Source organism: Anolis carolinensis, chromosome 4 (genome assembly GCF_035594765.1).
Source record: "Anolis carolinensis isolate JA03-04 chromosome 4, rAnoCar3.1.pri, whole genome shotgun sequence".
NCBI lineage: Eukaryota > Metazoa > Chordata > Lepidosauria > Squamata > Dactyloidae > Anolis > Anolis carolinensis.
In genome coordinates, this window is record NC_085844.1 from 246,863,052 (window position 1) to 246,881,688 (window position 18,637).

The following is an 18,637-nucleotide window of genomic DNA, read 5'->3' on the forward strand; positions in this document are numbered from 1 at the left end:
TTTATTTATTAAAATACAGTAGAGTCTCACTTATCCAACACTCACTTATCCAACGTTCTGGATTATCCAACGCATTTTTGTAGTCAACGTTTTCAATACATCGTGATATTTTGTTGCTAAATTCGTAAATACAGTAATTACTACATAGCATTACTGCGTATTGAACTACTTTTTCTGTCAAATTTGTTGTATAACATGATGTTTTGGTGCTTTATTTGTAAAATCATAACCTAATTTGATGTTTAATAGGCTTTTTCTTAATCCTTTCTTATTATCCAACATATTCGCTTATCCAACGTTCTGCTGGCCCGTTTATGTTGGATAAGTGAGACTCTACTGTATTCCTATCCAAACCCAAGTAACGAAGGTGGAGGCATTATTTTTCATTCAACCCTCGTAGTTTGCCCTCAATTAACTTTGGAGGCATCATCTGTCCCTTCCAAGTAGGATGAGAGAAAAGAAAACATCTATGGCCTCTCTTAGCTACTTTGCTCCTCTTTATTAATGATATTTGACCTATTATTATTATTATTATTGATGATGATGAAGAGATTCAATAGCTAAATGAGCTGTTAGAATTCAACACACCACTGAAGACTTGTCCCAATTGCTGAAGGTGGTAGGGCAAGTCAATGTTGTCCTTTACTAAAGTTCTTCATAGAGTTGAAAATCATCCTCAAGGGCCATCCAGTTCACCCTCTTGTGCCATGCATGGAGATGCTACCAAAGCCCTCCTGACAGATGGCCATCCATGCTGTTTCAAAACTTCTAGAGAAGAAGACTCCTCTGGACTCCCATGTTGACATCAGAGCTTCTCAACCTTCTCTAATGTCCTGGGTTCACTGCTTTCTGGCCCTCTGGCATGACCAGGATGGATACAGCTGAAAAGAGGGAAGAATGGAAGCAAACAAGTGTGTTTTTAAGGCGTTGACCCTGCTCCCAGGCTGACGGGAGGCCTCAGCCCAAAGGATGAGCCACTGTGCTTTTGTGGCGCTGCGCCAGGGCCTCATCTCCTCCAGCGGCGGACAGAGATTGACACGCTGCATTCAAGCCCAGCGAGGCCGAATGAATCCATTTTAGACGATTGTCGGAAGGCATTAAGGGGCACAATGCTGATGAGCTCTGTCCCTGGGAGCCGTGGCGGATGCAGTTGGCGTCTGGTGTGTTTATTCCGAGGCGTAGCTGGGTGTGGGAGGGCAGGTGACCGGCGAGGGGCCCGCCCACAGAACCACGGTCAAAACAAACAGGCCACGTTCCCAGCCATGCAGCATCGGCCGGTTACATAAGCCGACAGTGCCGAGGGCCGCATCGCCCGTTATGTAACGCCGAAGAAAAGCTGCGTCACACAGATCCCTGCAGAGCCAGTTGTTCTCAGCCAGGAAACGCCTGCTAAATGGCATGAAATGGACTCACCGTTTCTATGTATCCCCATATCTTCCCCAAAACCTGTTTATTATAATGGACAACACAGCATGCCTGGCAGTAAAAGTTGCTGATTGTTTCAGTTTCTCCAATTCGAGGTTTTTCATGGGCAAAATGGATCAGAGCATCCTAACCCAAATAAATTGTAGGTAAAGGTAAAGGTTTTCCCCTGACGTTAAGTCTAGTCGTGACCGACTCTGGGGGTTGGTGCTCATCTCCATTTCTAAGCCGAAGAGCTGGCGTTGTCCGTAGACACCTTCAAGGTCATGTGGCCAGCATGACTGCATGGAGCGCCATTAAATTGTATTAGGAAGGATATAGAGATCTGGAAGTCCCTTGGTGAAAAAGGTCTCCAGAGGCCATCCAGCTCAACCCCCTTCTGCCATGCAGGAATACTTAACTTGATGTTCACCATTCCAATTTCAATGTGTTGTCAAAGGCTTTCATGGCCGGAATCACAGGATTGTTGTGAGTTTTCCAGGCTGTATGGCCATGTTCCAGAAGCATTCTCTCCTGACGTTTCACCCACATCTATGGCAGGCATCCTCAGAGGTTTTAACTGCTATGGGTTAATGCTAGAATACCTTTAGGTTTATCTGCCAAATAGTCAAACTACAGCCCCAGGATGATGATGATGATGTTACAGGGTTGTTGTATGTTTTCTGGGCAGTATGGCCATGTTCCAGAAGTATTCTCTCCTGACGTTTCGCCCACATCTATGACAGGTATCTTCACAACCCCTGAGGATGCCTGCCATAGATGTCGGCGAAAAGTCAGGAGAGAATACTTCTGGAACATGGCCATACAGCACAGAAAACTCACAACAACCCATTCCGATTTTAGTTTAAAGGCCTCCAAAGATGGAGCCTCCCACTCTCTGAAGCAATCTATTTCACTATGTCACTGAAAACATGCAAAAAGTAATGTGTTGCAATGAATGGCTTAGAAGGCATGAGAAGCGTGTTCTGCTCCTGCAACTATAATTGATTGGTTCCTAGAGTTTTTTCTCTCCTTCACTAAAATCTCTTCTGGAGACTGCTCCCCCCTTGTTTGCTCTTATTGTTCCTAGGCATCTTTGCTGAACATCTCCCCTCCAAAGTGGGTTTCTTGTGTCCTATACAAAAGGCAGCTGGAGCTGGCCACCATTCCCTAGGGTCCCCAAACCTAGGGACCGAGCTCCGTTTGGCCTCCCATTAAGCCCCAAAAGGCAGCTTTGTAAGCTCTGGTATCTCACGCAGGGGATTCCTGGAAGGACAAGGTTAAATCCCAGCTGAGCCTCCAAGTTGCACTGCTGTCCAGGTTGCGGCGCATGAAAAATACAGGCGCATCCCAGGTGGCTGTTTGTTTTTTGGCTCATCTGTTGTAATCCTCCCAGCTGCGCTTTGGGGAAGTCCCAAACCACAGCCTGGCTTTTGCAAAATAGCAAATCAACAGTCTGTATGGGTGACTGACAGTGAAGCTGGCCTTTTGGTGTTCACTGCAGGGCTGGATGTAGCTCCCGATAAACCAGACATAGGCAAACTTAGGCTCTCTAGGTGTTTTGGACTTCAACTCCCACAATTCCTAACAGCCGGTAGGCTGTTAGGAATTGTGGGAGTTGAAGTCCAAAACACCTGGAGGGCCAAAGTTTACCCATGCCTGCTACAAACATTAAAGCCTTTCAACTTACCTGGCTTTTCTCCCCTTCCTTTCAGCTGCCGCTCTCTCTGATGTCCCGTCACCTTGATTTAGCTTCTCCATTTCTGGACATTCCTTCTTTTTCTTCCTTTATTCAGATTTCTCTCCAGTGCTGAATGGAGCGCATGTTGCTAAGGACAGGAGAGTTAGGATACCCATTTTATAAAGAAGGATTTGATCATGGAGAAAACCAGGAAGAAATAGGCACCTGGGCTGTTATCCATCTCCGAAATCCATACCTATTTCCCAGGCAGAGAAAGGGTGGACATGTAACCACAATATATAGGATTCAGGTCCCCACTTTGCTGGACTCCATTTTAATTTTTTAATTTTTAGGGCCGGGCTGTGGCGCAGCTGGCTAGTAACCAGCTGCAATAAATCACTACTGACCGAGAGGTCATGAGTTCGAAGCCCGGGTCGGGTTAAGCCCCCGACCATTAAAGAGCCCGGCTTGCTGTTGACCTATGCAGTCCCGAAAGACAGTTGCATCTGTCAATTAGGGAAATTTAAGTACGCTTTATGTGGGGAGGCTAATTTAACTAATTTACAACATCATAAAACTGCCAGCAAAACACGAGGAAAGGAATGAGGAAGTACAGCCGCCAGTGGACAGTGAAGCAACAGCTCCCCCTGTGGCCGGAATCGTGAAGCTGGAAAAAAAATGTTAAATGCCTCTGTGTCTGTCTATATATGTTGTTTGTCTGTTGGCATTGAATGTTTGCCATATATGTGTTCATTGTAATCAGCCCTGAGTCCCCTTCGGGGTGAGAAAGGCGGAATATAAATACTGTAAATAAATAAATAAAATAAAATAAATAAGCTGCTTAGGATCCTAAGAAGGATACGAAATAAAGCATTGCCAAGTCTGACCTTGGATGCTAAGAAGGCCAAAGCCTGGTTATTACTTGGATGGGAGACAACCAATGTATACCAGGTGCTATCAGCTGCATTATAGAGGAAGGAATTGGCAAAACCAACTCTTAATATTTCTTACCTAAGAAAACCCTGTGAAGTCCATGGGATCACCCAGATCACTAATAGGCTAACCAACTGTTCCTGTGTTTGCACATACAGTACACCCAGAAGGCACTAATGAAACAGAAGTTTTCTGTGTCCACGAACTCATGCAGAGGTGAGACTCATGTAGCCCTTCAATTTGTTGGACTTTAGGTCCCAGCATTCCTTACCTAGCCTATGGTGGCTGAAGGCTGCTGAGTTTTGTAGGGCAGCAGCCTCTGGAAGGCTGCATGATTTTCATCCTAGACTTCTTTGGAATAGTTGGTTAAAATCTCTGCTATAACTGGTTTCAGGTCATCAAAGTTGTGCCTAAGAGAGAACCTCCCAATCTCACTCCCCTATCCTTTCTTCTCTTATTCCCTCCTTGCTTTTTATTTTGGAAAGTCTTTGATGGTTGATTGTAAATTATATTTATTCTTTTCAATAGTCTTGCCTTTAGCTCCTTTTAACTGTTGTTGGCATAGTTGTTTTACTTTTTGTATACTATGAAGTTTACAATTTCAGTTGGGACCATGTTAGACTATGAGCATTGGATTACCATTTTTGAGACCAGATTTTGAACCCCCAGTCAGTCATGGAAACCCACTGGGTGATCCTGGACAAGTCTTACACTCTCAGCCTCACAGGAAGGAAAACCTCCTCTGAATAGAACTTGCTAAGAAAACCCCATGATATAGTTTGCCTTGAGTTAGAAACGTCTTGAAGGCGCAAAATAAGAAGCTGTGTTAAGTTGCAGACTGGGGGGTGGGAGTGGAAATACAATTTGAATACCCATTTCCTGCAAATCCTCACAGCAGGACAGACAAATGGAAAATGCTAGATGATGTCCAAGTTCCTACATCAGGCTTTTGTAATGTAAATCTTTGTATTTGGTTCCTCAACGATTGTGCTAAGTGAGTGTTGAATGGCAACACTGGGTAACCAAAAACGCAACTGAATGCATAACTAAACAACACTTATACCCATTTTAGAAGCACATGGATGTACAGTATATCATCTGAGATAAAAAAATGGCAGTTTGCACAACTCTCCTTTCATGACTTTTAGTTCAATGTGGACCACTGACATTGGGCAACATTGTCCAACAACTCCTATTAGTGGACTTACTCCGGTGCTAAACACTAGCAAGTTCCCAGGCATTATGTGTAATTCTACTGATTTGAAAGAGCCAAAAATGCTTTCTTGTTAGGCAGCCCTTGGGTTGTGAGATTCAGAACAGTATTGCCCCTTTACATACATATCTCACATGTTTTGGCCTTCAACCCCCAGAAATCCTAACCTCTGGTAAACTGGCTGGGATTTCTGGGAATTGTAGGCCAAAACACCTGGGGATCCACAGGTAGAGAATTTTACTGGGTTAAGCATACCCAAAAAGTGATTTGTCATTGCCTTTCTCTGACATATAGCCTAGAGCAGTGCTATTCAAAGTAGTGGTCTATGGTCTGTTCCTGGCCCCTGAGACTTCTTCTATTGGTTCCTGGACAGCTTCGAAGACAGAAACAAGAAAAAGTAGCCTTTGTGTGTAATGTTACTGATTCCGAAAAGAGTTGTGAAACCCATCACAAAGGTTTCTCCAGCACAACGATATGTCAATTTCCACTGGAATCGCACTGGAGAACCTAGAGATTTCAGTATTCAGCTTATGAATCTCTAAGTCCTCCAGTGTGGTTCTATGGTCAATTTCCAGTGAAGGACTGACAGTACATTAATGTTTCTTTTCTGATTTGGTGGAAAATAAGAACTTGGGAGATTGATGGACACTGTTGTCCAGCTCTTTTGAAACTGCTCTCCACTCTTTGGATATCATGTCAAGCAATTCAGAGGAACAGAATTGAATTCTCTGGCCTCTTGTTCACAGCTATTTTTCAATCTGTTCCACCTAAATAAATGGCATTTAACACTGCCAACTGGGCTATGAGTGAATACAAAAACTGTATCCAGATTACACAAGAGAAAGGAACAGAGTGATTAACACAGTAGTCTGTTCTATACCTCTGACCACTTGGGACTGGGTGGGATGTTGGAATCCCAAAAGCTGGAAGACCGACTGTCTGGCCAAAATAGGAATGTCTGGCTTTTTGGTAAAGTCCAAACAGGCAAATTACCTTTTCTTTCTAGTGCATTATGCCCTTGGCACTTAATAAGTAGCATTTAGATCCAACTGTGGATTTCAACCTGAGGATGAATAAAGCCATCTCAGTGTTAAATAAAGGAGACCAATGGAAGAAAAGGCAGTAAGTACCTTACAATTACATTGGAAAAAGAGGAACCAAGCTGGGCATTTTCATTTAAACTCACCGTTTGTATAGGAAATCCAGCACAAGTTGAATTTTAACAGAAAATGTTACCTGAAAGCATCAGCTTGTAGCATGTACTTCACCAGAGATAACTCAAACTCTCACCAGCTAATGGATTTTATAAGGTTTTCTTTGTGCACTTTCAAGTCTCCTGTCAACTCCATGAATTTCATAGGGTTTTCTTAAGTAAGGAATACTCAAGAGGTGGCTTTGCCATTCCTTCCCTTGAAATAGAGCCTGCAGCACCTAAAATGTACTGGTAGTTGTCCATCCAAGTACTAACCTAACAGTAAGTTCATGGGGAAATGGAAGAGGGCCCTCAAGAACTGTGATGGGTGCTGGTCTATCTTAGGTGCTAAGCCACCAATCCAGATGATAGATGCATACAGCAACTGGGTAGCTGTTTTGGCGTTTAAAAACATTTAATACCCAATGTTATATACCAACCCTCTTTGGTAATGCTAAAACAGGGAATAGCTGATCTGCTAGCTTGTGCTTTCAGGGAAATAGAAGATATATGAGTGGACCAGGACAGAGTGTGATGGAAAAACATTCCCAGATATTGAAAGCTTCTACCCTGTTCTAAGGCATGCCCATTGAGGGTCCATTGGTGGAGGAATTTTTCTCCTCAAAAACCATTTTATACTTCCCGTAATTAATTTTAGGTCATTCTGTGAGCAATAATTTAGGAATTTCCTTAATAGGTAATTTAGTCTTATTCTGGAGCGTGAGATGATAGCAGCAGCAACAACATAGAGCAATATTGGGATTTTCCGTGTTCCAAGCTTGGGCAGATGTCCATTGGGGTCCGATAAGGTTTCTTCCAGATCACTGATGAATATATTAAACAAGGTAGGGGCAAGGGTGCATTCTTGTCTGACTCCTCTCGACATGGATATTTTCCAGAAAGTTGTCCCAGGTTGCCACATCTGATCTGTAGCTTACTGTCACTATACAGGGTCTTAATAAGGCCTAGAAGTATTTTACTGTTCAAGGTCTTGTCCATTTTTCCCATAGTTTATTTCTAGAGATGGAGTCAAATGCTGATCTCAAGTTTATGAAGGCCACAAACAGCTTACCCTGTAGCTGTCAGGACATGTTTCTCGGCAAGATGAAATGCTGCTTGTGCCTTGGAGATTGTGTTGTTTGGCTCCAAGAGGGAAGAAAGTCTCACACAAAGATACCGTGCACAAGGTTTCCCTATTATTGAAAGCAGGCTGATCGGTCTGCAGTTCCCTAGATCACTGGGTGACTTTTTCTTGTAAAATGGCATCACAACGGCTTGCTTCAGGCTAACAGGAATTTTGCTTGTGACACTGATCTTAGTAAATAGGACAGCTAGTACTAACCTGGGCTGGTAGCTTCCAAGATCAGATGGGATCTGGTGTCTTTAGGGTATTTACAATCCCCATCCAGTTACCAATTTACAAATCTCAGAATTCCACAGGATATAGCCAGGACAGTTAAAGAGGGCTGGAAGTGCTGTAGTTATGGAATGCAAAAGGCCCGCTGTTTTCACAGGTAAAAATATGATCCAGAAAGACCTGCTGCATAGACAGAAAGCTGTATGTGGTCAGAATATGAAGGCCCCTTTAATGCTAGCGAGGTCTCAGCTAGTGGTTCTAACACTTCTGTACACAACAGATGAGATTCTCTTGCTGCTTTGGACCTGCATGAGCTCAAGCTTAAAAGGTGCACAGCCTGTATGACCCAGATGCTGCTTAGCTTACTTTCTTCTTTCTACAAAGTTAAGACAATCGCCAAAGCCTTGGCCTCATTGCAGCCAATGTCTCTGCTATTTTAAGTCCGAAGCTAAAATAGCAGAACATAAGAGGAACGCTGCCTGATTGGATTTAAGACAAGCCCAGCTTCCCGTTTCCAACTGAGGTCAGCGAGGAAGCTCCCCAGCATGGAAGGCATGGCTGGAGCCTACCTGCTCTGGGTGTTTTGTTTTCTAGAGCCCAATAAGCTACCTTTAGCTGTTAGCAAGGTGGTCTGAGACACTGCTTCATCAGCCTACAAAGGCAGTTTTCACTTTCTGTTGTCATTGCATGCCTCTGTTTCTGAATTACGGTCACCCTTTCATAGAGTTTTTATAGCAAGCCCATTTCCTGAGTGTGCTTACACATTTGAAAGGAAATAATCAAAAACACAAAAATGTCAAGGTTGAAATGGGATTAAACTATTAATATATTAAAAAGGGCAGATTACAAAGATTTTAAGAAGTTAAACTATGTAATTGGCCTCTCTAGGGAAACCCTTTCTCATGTTCCCACTGACTATCAATAGTGGGAATGAACAAAGGGACTATCGCCTGTGTATCCCAGGATCTGGATGGAATTATATGGGGAATTCTAGTCTGTCAAATAGCCTTAAAGTTGATAGGGTTTGTGGCGACCATTTTAGCCATCTTTAACTATCTTTAACTATCACTCCCTGTCTGCTTTCTCTGTTCCATTTCCCTGTAAGCCATTCTGAACCTTTGAAAAGTTGATTTTTGGAAGCAAATGCATGGAAATAAATATGAACTGACCAACCTTGTGCAGTTTTTGGCTGAGAACATGCATTACCTTATGTGAGGCACTTTAATATGCTACTGTTTCTTCTAGACTCCCCCTTGTCCTGGCCAATGCAATTCAAACCCAGAAACTTCTTACATAACTGACGGTTCCCCAGTAGCTATTCAGCTGGGTACTCACTAAAAGAAGTCCAACACCTTCAACTGCTCCAATGGGTCCTGTCACCAAATGTAGCAATCAAGTCCATTATGAACACAAAGACAAAGAGACGTTGCTTTTAAAACTGGGTATGGCTTTTCAACCCCATCCACTACCTTTATTCACACAAACTGTCTCTTTAATTTACAAAGCTGCTGCCATTCACACACAATCAGGATTTCCACAGTGTTCAAAAGGAACTTAAATACAATGTCTCACACCAACCCAAGTAAACCAATTTTTCTTTTTCGTCTTTTTATAACAAAAATATAAAGTTGTTCACACACAGGTCCTAGATTACCAGCTTCTGTGCAAAGAAAAAGGAGGCGTTATTTTTTTCAGACAAACATCAGAAACTGTTTTGAGACACCTGGGTTTAAGCCTTTACTTGTTATGCACAAGTGTGTAGGTTGAAGGACCGAGGTCAAATTAATATGTATAAAACAAGAGTAATTTCTCCCTGTCTCTGTGTTGATTTAATTCTCCCACTAAGGTGGCCTACCTCTATCTCTGCCATAACATTTCAGGGATTATGGAAGAGAATGCTCTTTCAACATGAAAGCATGCCCTTCTGCTTTGCCATAGGTGGACGCCAAGGAGAAGTCTGGCGTCTCTCTCCCCACAATGTCAGTTTCCCAAGTGTTTTCCTCAGGAAGAGGAACCCATTGCATGCTTCTCTCCTTCTCCTGCTGCAAACTGAAATAATACAGCTCCAAGACTGGCAGACCAGCTAAAAGAGCTCCCTCTTCTCCTAGTATCTGTTGATTTTCACACACCCTTGAAAGGAGGCTTGCATTGGGTCCCAACTGCAAGAGGAGGCTGTGAGGTAGCTTTTCCATCTTGCTTATCATGTCCTGGCATCCCATGAATTCATGTTTGGGAGGAAAGCAATCCAAGCAGTACTTTTTTTGTTTTTGGCAACTGTTCATCTAGAGAGCTTGCATTTGAATATTCTGATAACAATTAGTCCCAACATTTAAGTGTTTAAGAAACTGGAAATAGCATGCTGTTTACCTGTTGTCTTGGTTTAATGGATGCCACAGTGGAACCCAGGCAGGCTTAAACTCAAACTAGGGAGGTTTTTTTGTTGCAAAAAAAAAAAGACATATGCAAAAAGCAAAAACAACAAAGAATTCATAGACTGTGTCTCTCTTACTGGGATGGGGTGAGGGTATTTTATTGCTTTAAAAAAAGATTCTGGCAGTGTCAGAGAGGCACAGTCTGGGATCCTGAAGGAGGGGGGGAGACAATAGCAATCCAATCCTAGCACCTTGACCCTTAAAATATAACAGGAATAGCAGCAAGAGGAAACAAAGGAAGTAAGTCATGAAACTAGTTTCATTTAAAAGGGCAGTACAAACGTCAAAAAGATACTGAAGGTGACACAAAGAGCTGTGAGTTGATGAAATGACAGTTGCAAGAGCATAGGACAGGCCAACCTTCCAGGAAACTTTATTCAAAGGGGGAAGTTGGGTGTCTTCAGCTCTCCCTGTTGCCTCTTCTGCTCTCATGGAGGTTGTGCTGATAAAGATGACTGGCATGGGCTCAACTACTGCATGCTTCTGGGTTTTAGTAGCACCCCAAACAGCCAAGTGGGTAAACTCTCAACTGCTACGAGCCAAGGCAAGCCCAATCCTGGCCCAGTGCAATAAGAAACCATGCCCAGTCACCCTATTGCAGGCTAAGGACCACAGTTCCTATGAAGATATTCACATGGAAAGAACTGGCCAGGGCCAATGCTACAGTTGCTCCATGGGCAGCTCAAAATCTTCAGCCAGTGTTGGAATGAGCCTGGGAGTGGGACTGTTTTGCATAGTGCCAGCGTGATTTCAAGTTTCACGTCCTAGTTTTATCCCAAAAGCCCACAGGACGCAACCTAAGAAGGTCACAGCCTTATGCCTTTGGAGTGTTGGAGGTAACTGTTCAAGTGAGATCAGGCAATCTCAAACTTCAGCCCTCAGCTGCTTGGGCCCCCCAACTCCGAGAATTCCTGACCACTGAATGAGCTGACTAGGTTTCCTGGGAATTCGAGACCCAAACAGCTGGATGGCCACAGTTTGAGGATGTCTGGGTGAGATGATTACAACTTGACCTAGCCAGTGACCAAGAAATCCACACACCCCCTTCCCCCTTCATTATGTTTAAACCCAGATGTTGTTACAAGGCTGTACCAAAATGTAGGACTTCTTTGCTTACTTTCAGCTCTAGGGCAACACTAAGGCTGAAAGATAGCTTGAGCTTTTTTCCAGATTCGAAGAAAGCAAAGCAAGGTCAGATGCCCTTTCTCCCTTGTAGAAATCAAGATCCAATGAGGTAACCTGTGTGTAGCACTGAATGGGTGATGGGGATGCCACAGCACATAGGTGGGTAGCACATGGGAGGGCAAACACGGACAGACCATATTGTACACTTGAAGGGATGCCACACTTCCCGTTTCATAGCTGGCTACTCCCTTCCCTGTTCTGTTTATGAAAGACCCAAGAAAGAGAGTGAATGGCAGAACATTGCGAAGCTGAAGCCAGGCATGAAATGCTGCTCACAGTCCCTCTATAGTAGTCTCAGCATCTATCTGAGAAAATGTCTGGCAAAATTCAGTCTGCATCACCAGTTGTAAACAGTTGAGTTTGATGTAAACAGTTCAATAAAATCACACTCGCAATACAAGAAAGCCAGAAAACCATGTGCCATACTCTGTTAGTGACATCTCACATCCCTCAGGAACAGGTAAGCAATTTCCACTGGGAGAGAACCCCTATGAATACAGACTTACCTGGAGTTCATGGGATCTCAGGTCAAACATTTTTATTGGTACTAACACTCATCCAGACACACAACCTAAATTTATGAGTCAGCAGCCAGATTAAGGATGATCTGGATATATCTCTTTAAAGAATATGGTAACTGAATATTTTTTTTTGGTAAAGGCTATCCCAAAATGAAATGGGCTGGAAGTTGACATGGTCAACTGAGGAAAACATCTGTGAAGACTTTAGGGGCACGCCATCAACAATAAATAAAGCCAATCCAGGTAAGAGACTGGAGGGCAGAGCAGACTTGGGAAGACAATGAAATAGAACACAAAATGGAAACTTTCCTCTGCAGCCTAATGCTGTCTCTGTAGGAGTTCTTCAACCTCCAATAAGGCACTGTGGTCTAGCTACCACAACAAAAGCACAACCCTAACTGCAGCACAAACAAAAGAGAGGGTGTGTTTGTGTTTGAAGATACAGAAGTACTGAGGTGGTAATGTTTTAAGAATGGACCGAGCCGTGTAGATGTTTGTGTTTGCCCAAAGAACTCTTCTGAAGGACTAGAGCATCGTTTCCTCCCTCATCATCCAAAATGCAGATATGAAAGGCAAGGGCTACTTGGCGCTAAAGAAGTCTCACATTTGCACATGCTCTGGTACGAACATGAAATAAGTTTATCTGGTCCATAAAATGCAGATTGAGATGGCCTGCATCCACAGGATCTCTACTGCAAACTGATACAATCACTAACTAGTAAACAGTAGTGTGTGCCATAGGCATGGTCAACACAGACGGTCTTAATGACTCATACTTTTTATCCTGCTGTCCTGTGATACAGGAAGGTAGAAACAGCTCAGAAAGACTTCTAAGATTTACTCCTCTTAGAAAATAGTTTCAGCTTGCTTGTCAGATGAGTTCCAGACCTAAACCAACTCTCACAAATCTTCAAGAGAGAGAAATAACCATCCTATTGTTTGGAAGAATGCGGTTTAGTACTTGAATGTGGCTGGGTGGGATGTCACATCAGAGAATCATGGAAAGTAACTAGATTATGAAAATTTTGCCATTTTATTTTAAACTGCCATAATTTCAGTGGCTGGAATTTATTATTGGACATGAGAAACAATGTTTCAATGTCCCTAAAATTCGATAGTCATCTATTAAAAGAAACTGCAGAAAGCCCATTCATAAGATAGATTCTGGTATAAATCAGAAAGTCCAGAATCTACAACTGCATTTATCAAGCACCAAAATGCCCATCAATTAAGCAGTAAACAGCTTTTTGTTCCCTTTGGTTGGTTATCCCAGTTTGCAAGTCTTGCAATTTGTCTTTAGGCATCTATCTAATACAGTTATCATTTTTTTGAGTGGAGATTTGCAGAGAGAAGAAAATAAGTTTAAAACTACTAGGACTTAGTTAAACAAGACCAAGAGGAATTTGCAAATGGCAGGTCTGGAATCCATAAGCAAATTTCCTAAGCCACAAATTACCACCCAAGGAAGAAGTTGGCTTACCCATGAGCTGGTTGTGGTAGCCCACATCCCAGAAAGATTTGTAATGCAGATGAGAATGGATCAGCACAGTAGACAAAAGTGACTTTTTTCACGGCCTGCATTCTAAGGAGCAAAGTCTTTCAAGAGGCACAACACAAACAGCACACCACCTTCTCCAGAATCTCACAAGGGTTGTCTACAGATATTGGGCTCAGCACTAGTGTGAAGATACACACAAGCAATCCTAAAAGTGAGCTAGTACAAAGTGTTGGTTTGGTTTTATGGCTGTGATCTAGCAGCTTTCCTTCACTGCTATGTATCATGACAATGCAAGGAACAGAATGCCAACCAAGAACAGTACCAGAGCAAGAAGCTTGCCCTCAAAACCATCCAGCAACTGTAGTGTCAAGACTCTTCATGGGTGAGGTCAGCTAGGTCTACAGCTATGATGGCATGCCAGAAACAGGTTTTTTTTTCAAGCCAGAAGCCTGTAGGGCAAGTCCAACTGTGAGTGCATGTATGTGTGTTATTTGCATCTACTTAGGGCAAGGAAGAAACTGTGCTTTACACTGCCATTTACAGTGAGTCAGATCTACTCAGGATCTATCCAAGTCCTCAAGCAGGTTCAAAGCCAAATAGACAACGAACACAAAAGAGATTCACAAAGAGGGATCAGCCTAAAGGTTTTGGCTCTCATGGTCATTCAAGCAAGATACACAACCAAGCAAGTCAGCAGTCCCTAGCAAGTGCAAGCTTTTGTTGAACAGACAAGCCTCATTTATACAGGATTACATACTCATGTGTGCACACCCTCCACAAATACTACCATAAATACTGTGAAACATGGCACACTGAAATGTAGGCCTGTTATTGTCAAACAGTGGTTCTAATTCATGGGCCACCTAACAGAAGTTTTCCACTTTAAGTGTCATCATGAGATTTTCCTATCATGTTCCACTGCCAAAAACAGTTTTATGAAGGGACGTGGGGTCTTGGGGCCTGCCCATCTTGCATTTTATTTCTACCTCCAGAGGCTCAGTAGCAGCCACAAAAACATTGCTCATACATAGGAATAGATCTCAACACCCCAAACAAATCTCTCCCAGCTTAAAACTGCACCAAGAACAAATGTTATGAACATTTTGGCCCAGAATTCCAGTACATAGCAGCAGCAGGAAAAAATATACAGATTTTCCCAAATATTTTGTTTAGGTGAAAGAGGAATTCCAGAAGTACCTGCACAGATTTAGTCGGTAAACAAAGCTGAGTTGGCAGAAGGGAGGGGAATACATAAATTTAGAGAAAAATGTTAACAGTCTCATAATGAAATGGGTTAGAATAGCTTCTGCCCTTTTTGCGTCTCACTGGAACTTTTAAGAAGAATCTTTCAGGGCTCCACTTTGCCAGAGATACTGGTGTTTGACCTGGACCATCTTCAGCGTTCCTCAATGCATGTAAATCATAGAGAGTGTAGGTCCCTGGTAAGAAAACCTGGAAGAAAAAGGAAAAGCAATAATTACATATTGTTTTGTTTTCCTGACCTCCAAAGCCTTTATTTCTAAGTGCTTAAAGCAATCAGCTGTGATAGGTAATAGGAACTTCATGTACTGGAATAACAATACTTTGCTTTAAGCAAGGAAGGCTTCCTTATCAAATGCTGGAAAATATGTGGTTGATAAGAAAGGCTGACAGATCCAGTCTGATGCCCCCCTCCCACCCAAATCTTGAAAAACCAACCTCCCCCCCCCCAAAACAACAGCAACCCTGAAAGTCAAAAATAGTACATTGGATTGGGATGATGTCACATCTGGTTCCCAAAATGGTGCCTGAGCCAATATAACATTAGCTCCCTTGTGCTCTAGAGGGGCTAAAATGGTGTAGTGTGGCCCTTGGGACTCTAGAGCAATACCAGTCTTGTAACATCTCAATATAAGAGACTGACAAATGTGTTCTATTCTATGGGAGTCCATTGGCCTTAACAGTGCCATTATATACTATATAGAACGAAGGTATGCCACAAGCAAAACATACATTTCTGTTTCCAGTTAAAGTTCATCCATAAAATAGGTATGCAATTGTACTTTGTAACCCATAAAGCAATCTTATGGCCTCTGTGGCATCAATTTTCACATGTAATCCAGACTTTGCGGGTGTGTGTGTGTGTGTGTGTCTAGTACTTGGTTTGAACACTAGTTCATCAATCAACTTTGGAAGTTTGCAACCACACAAAGAGCATTCTTTTTGAGTATATCCACATATAGGGACATATTAAAACTTATTTATTGATCAGAAACATAATGATAGTGTTGGAAGAGATTGACAGATGGCCATACTTCAAAGGAGGAAACTTCACCAAGCACTGAGGCAATAGATGTGAAGGTTGAATCCACAGCAACAAATGCTTATGTCTGGCTTATGAAACCTTTTTATTCTGGAAGAACCCTTTAAATAATTTTCAGGTCTCAGGAAAACACTGTGTAAAAATTATTATATCCACAACTGAATCATCATCATCATCATCATCATCATTTAATTACTTATTAATCGCCCTCCATCCACGATGCTCTAGGCGATTTACAAGATAAAATTGTAAAGGATAAAAATACATGCATACAAATATTGATAAAAATTAAAATAGATTAAAAGCACTAGTAAAGAGCCATGTCTTGAGTGCTAGGGTAAAAGGCCCTAACTCACGCATGGCTCTCATATAGGGCGGCAAGGCATTCCATAAGGCAGGGGCAGAAACAGAAAAAGCTCTGCGCCTGGTCCTCTCCAAGTGCACTTCTCTAGGACCCGGTACATAGATTAAGTCTCGTTGGGATGGTTGTTGTGGCCTCCGATGATGGGAGAAGGAGAGACGGTCCCTAAGATACGATGGGCCCTGGCCGTAAAGAGTTTTAAAAGTCAGGACTAGCATCTTATATAGACCACGGTAATCAGTTGGAATCCCCCTCAATAATCTCCCAGGGAATCCCTAATGACTTCTCAAAGAATAGTTTCAGGGAATACTAGTTGAAACATTGTGGTGTAAGTAAAATCAATGGAGAACGTATTTTTTTCTTTAAAAAATATATATTTTAACCTCAAGTACAAAGTTGGGTTAAAAAGTCTTGTCTTATCTCCTATTTTCTGTCCCCCTCTGGTGTTGATGCTAAAAGATCAGACAAAGAGTAACTCAAGTCCAAAGATCCTCCTGCAACTGTCTGACTATTACTTGGGACTTCAAACATATTTGCAATATTGGTTGAAAGTTAAGACTTGGCTGTGGGCCCAGGCTTTCAAATAATAGTGGCAGAATTAACTACAACATATGGTTCAGGATGTAATTGACAGACCCAGTTTTGGATTCGAAGTGTGCCCAAATGTATATTTATATGTGTATTTTAGAGCCCCGGTGAGCACTGACCTGGAGACCGAAAGGTCCCAGGTTCAAACCCCGGGAGCGGTGTGAGCGGTCGCTGTTAGCTCCAGCTCCTGCCAACCTAGCAGTTCGAAAACATGCCAATGTGAGTAGATCAATAGATACCACTCCGGCGGGAAGGTAATGCCGCTCCATGCAGTCATGCCGGCCACATGACCTTGGAGGTGTCTACAGACAACGCCGGCTCTTCAGCTTAGAAATGGAGATGAGCACCAACCCCCAGAGTCAGACATGACTGGACTTAATGTCAGGGGAAAACCTTTACCTTTACCTATGTGTATTTATGAATGTTGTAATGTAACCTATTTTTAAATCGATTTGAAATGTTATTGTAACTGTTTTTATATGTGTTTTATATTGTAAGCTGCCTGAGTCCCCATATTGGGTGAGAAGGGAGGGGTAGAAATAATGTAATAAATAAATAAATTTTTATAATGGTCTTCCTACACAAACAATCACACTTCAATACTGCACATCTCTGGTAAGGGACTGGTTAACTGTTTCAAAGTGCTGCAGCTCTGAACATAAGGTCAATCTAAATGGTAACAAGTTCCTGTGTTGCTCCTCATCTTCTTCTGCATACAGAACCATCTGTGCAACTTCCAATACACCTACATAGGGCTCTCTTCCTTGTATTTTATATTTCCTGATAACACCAGCTGCCACAGCCATACCAACCAAATTTATATATAATGCTTTACATGTTGAGTTACTGAAATCAAGCTAACTGCTAATTTAGGCCTCTTCCAGTACAAGATCATGTTTCACTTTTTCCCCAATCTTTCAAACCTCTTTGGCCATAACTTTCAGATAAACTTTACTAGCTCAGATTCTGAACTACTCTTCCCTATGCAGTAATGGTTTCAACTTAAAAATCATGATGTGGTAGGATTTCTTTTTGTCATTAACGTTTGAATGCAGACATTGAAAACTGGTGGAAGTGAGGAAAGGAATAGGAAGAGCCAGACAGCCAAATGAGATATACCATGGAATTGTCTGTGGCCCCTCCACACAGCTGAATAAAATCCCACATTATCTGCTTTGAACTGGGATATATGGCAGCGTAACTCGGATATTCCAGTTCAAAGCAGATACTGTGGGTTAATCTGCCTTGATATTCTGGGTTATATGGCTGTTTGGAAGGGTCCTGTGTGTGTAGGGGTGAGGGGGGGGGGGAATCATAAACTGCACAATATGCCCATCCTTTCAGGTCTACCAGACATGCTACAGTTCCATGAAACTGGAAACTACTAAACACCATTGTCCATTTCCACCACCCAGATGTCAGTGTGAGTCAGTATTACATAATGGGCTAAAAAGAGCCAGGAGGCCCTGAATTCACCTCACTGCAGCTCACTAAGTGGTTTTAGGTGGATCACCTTCAGCATTACTGTCTGTTTATCCAATCTCCAAAACAAAGGCATATAGAAACAGTGTGTGCGCATATATGCCTTTATCTATTTTACTTTATGTGCCATCTTTCTTCTACTAAAATGAGATCCAAAGCAGCTTCCATAAACAATAAATTAAAAAAATTCCTACATCATTTTAAAAAAACATCACATAAACTGCCTGTTCGCTTATGATGACCCCATGAATTCTGTAGGTCTTTGTGAGGCAAGGAATAATACTCAGAGGTGGCTTTGCCAGTTCTTTCCTCTGAAAGACAGACCACAGCACCATCCAAATACTAACCAGGGCTGACCCTGTTTAGCTTCCAAGATCAGAAGGGATCTGGTGCCTTTAAGGTATTTAGTCCAATTACAGAAAGAGTACTTGTGACTTTTATCAGGCACTGCAAGGATTATCCAGAACACAGTTCAAGCGTTTTCTACATTT

General features: G+C 42.4%; 1 protein-coding gene across 1 annotated transcript in view; it reads right to left on the minus strand.

Annotated features, from left to right (window-relative positions):
* Positions 1 to 9,203: 9,203 nt before the first annotated feature.
* LOC100560482 (serine/threonine-protein kinase 35) overlaps positions 9,204 to 18,637 on the minus strand; it is a 33,385-nt gene continuing 23,951 nt past the window's right edge. Inside the window, exon 3 of the mRNA XM_003226687.4 lies at positions 9,204 to 14,865. The gene's annotated coding sequence lies outside the window, so the exon portion shown is untranslated. The remainder of the gene's footprint in view (positions 14,866 to 18,637) is intronic.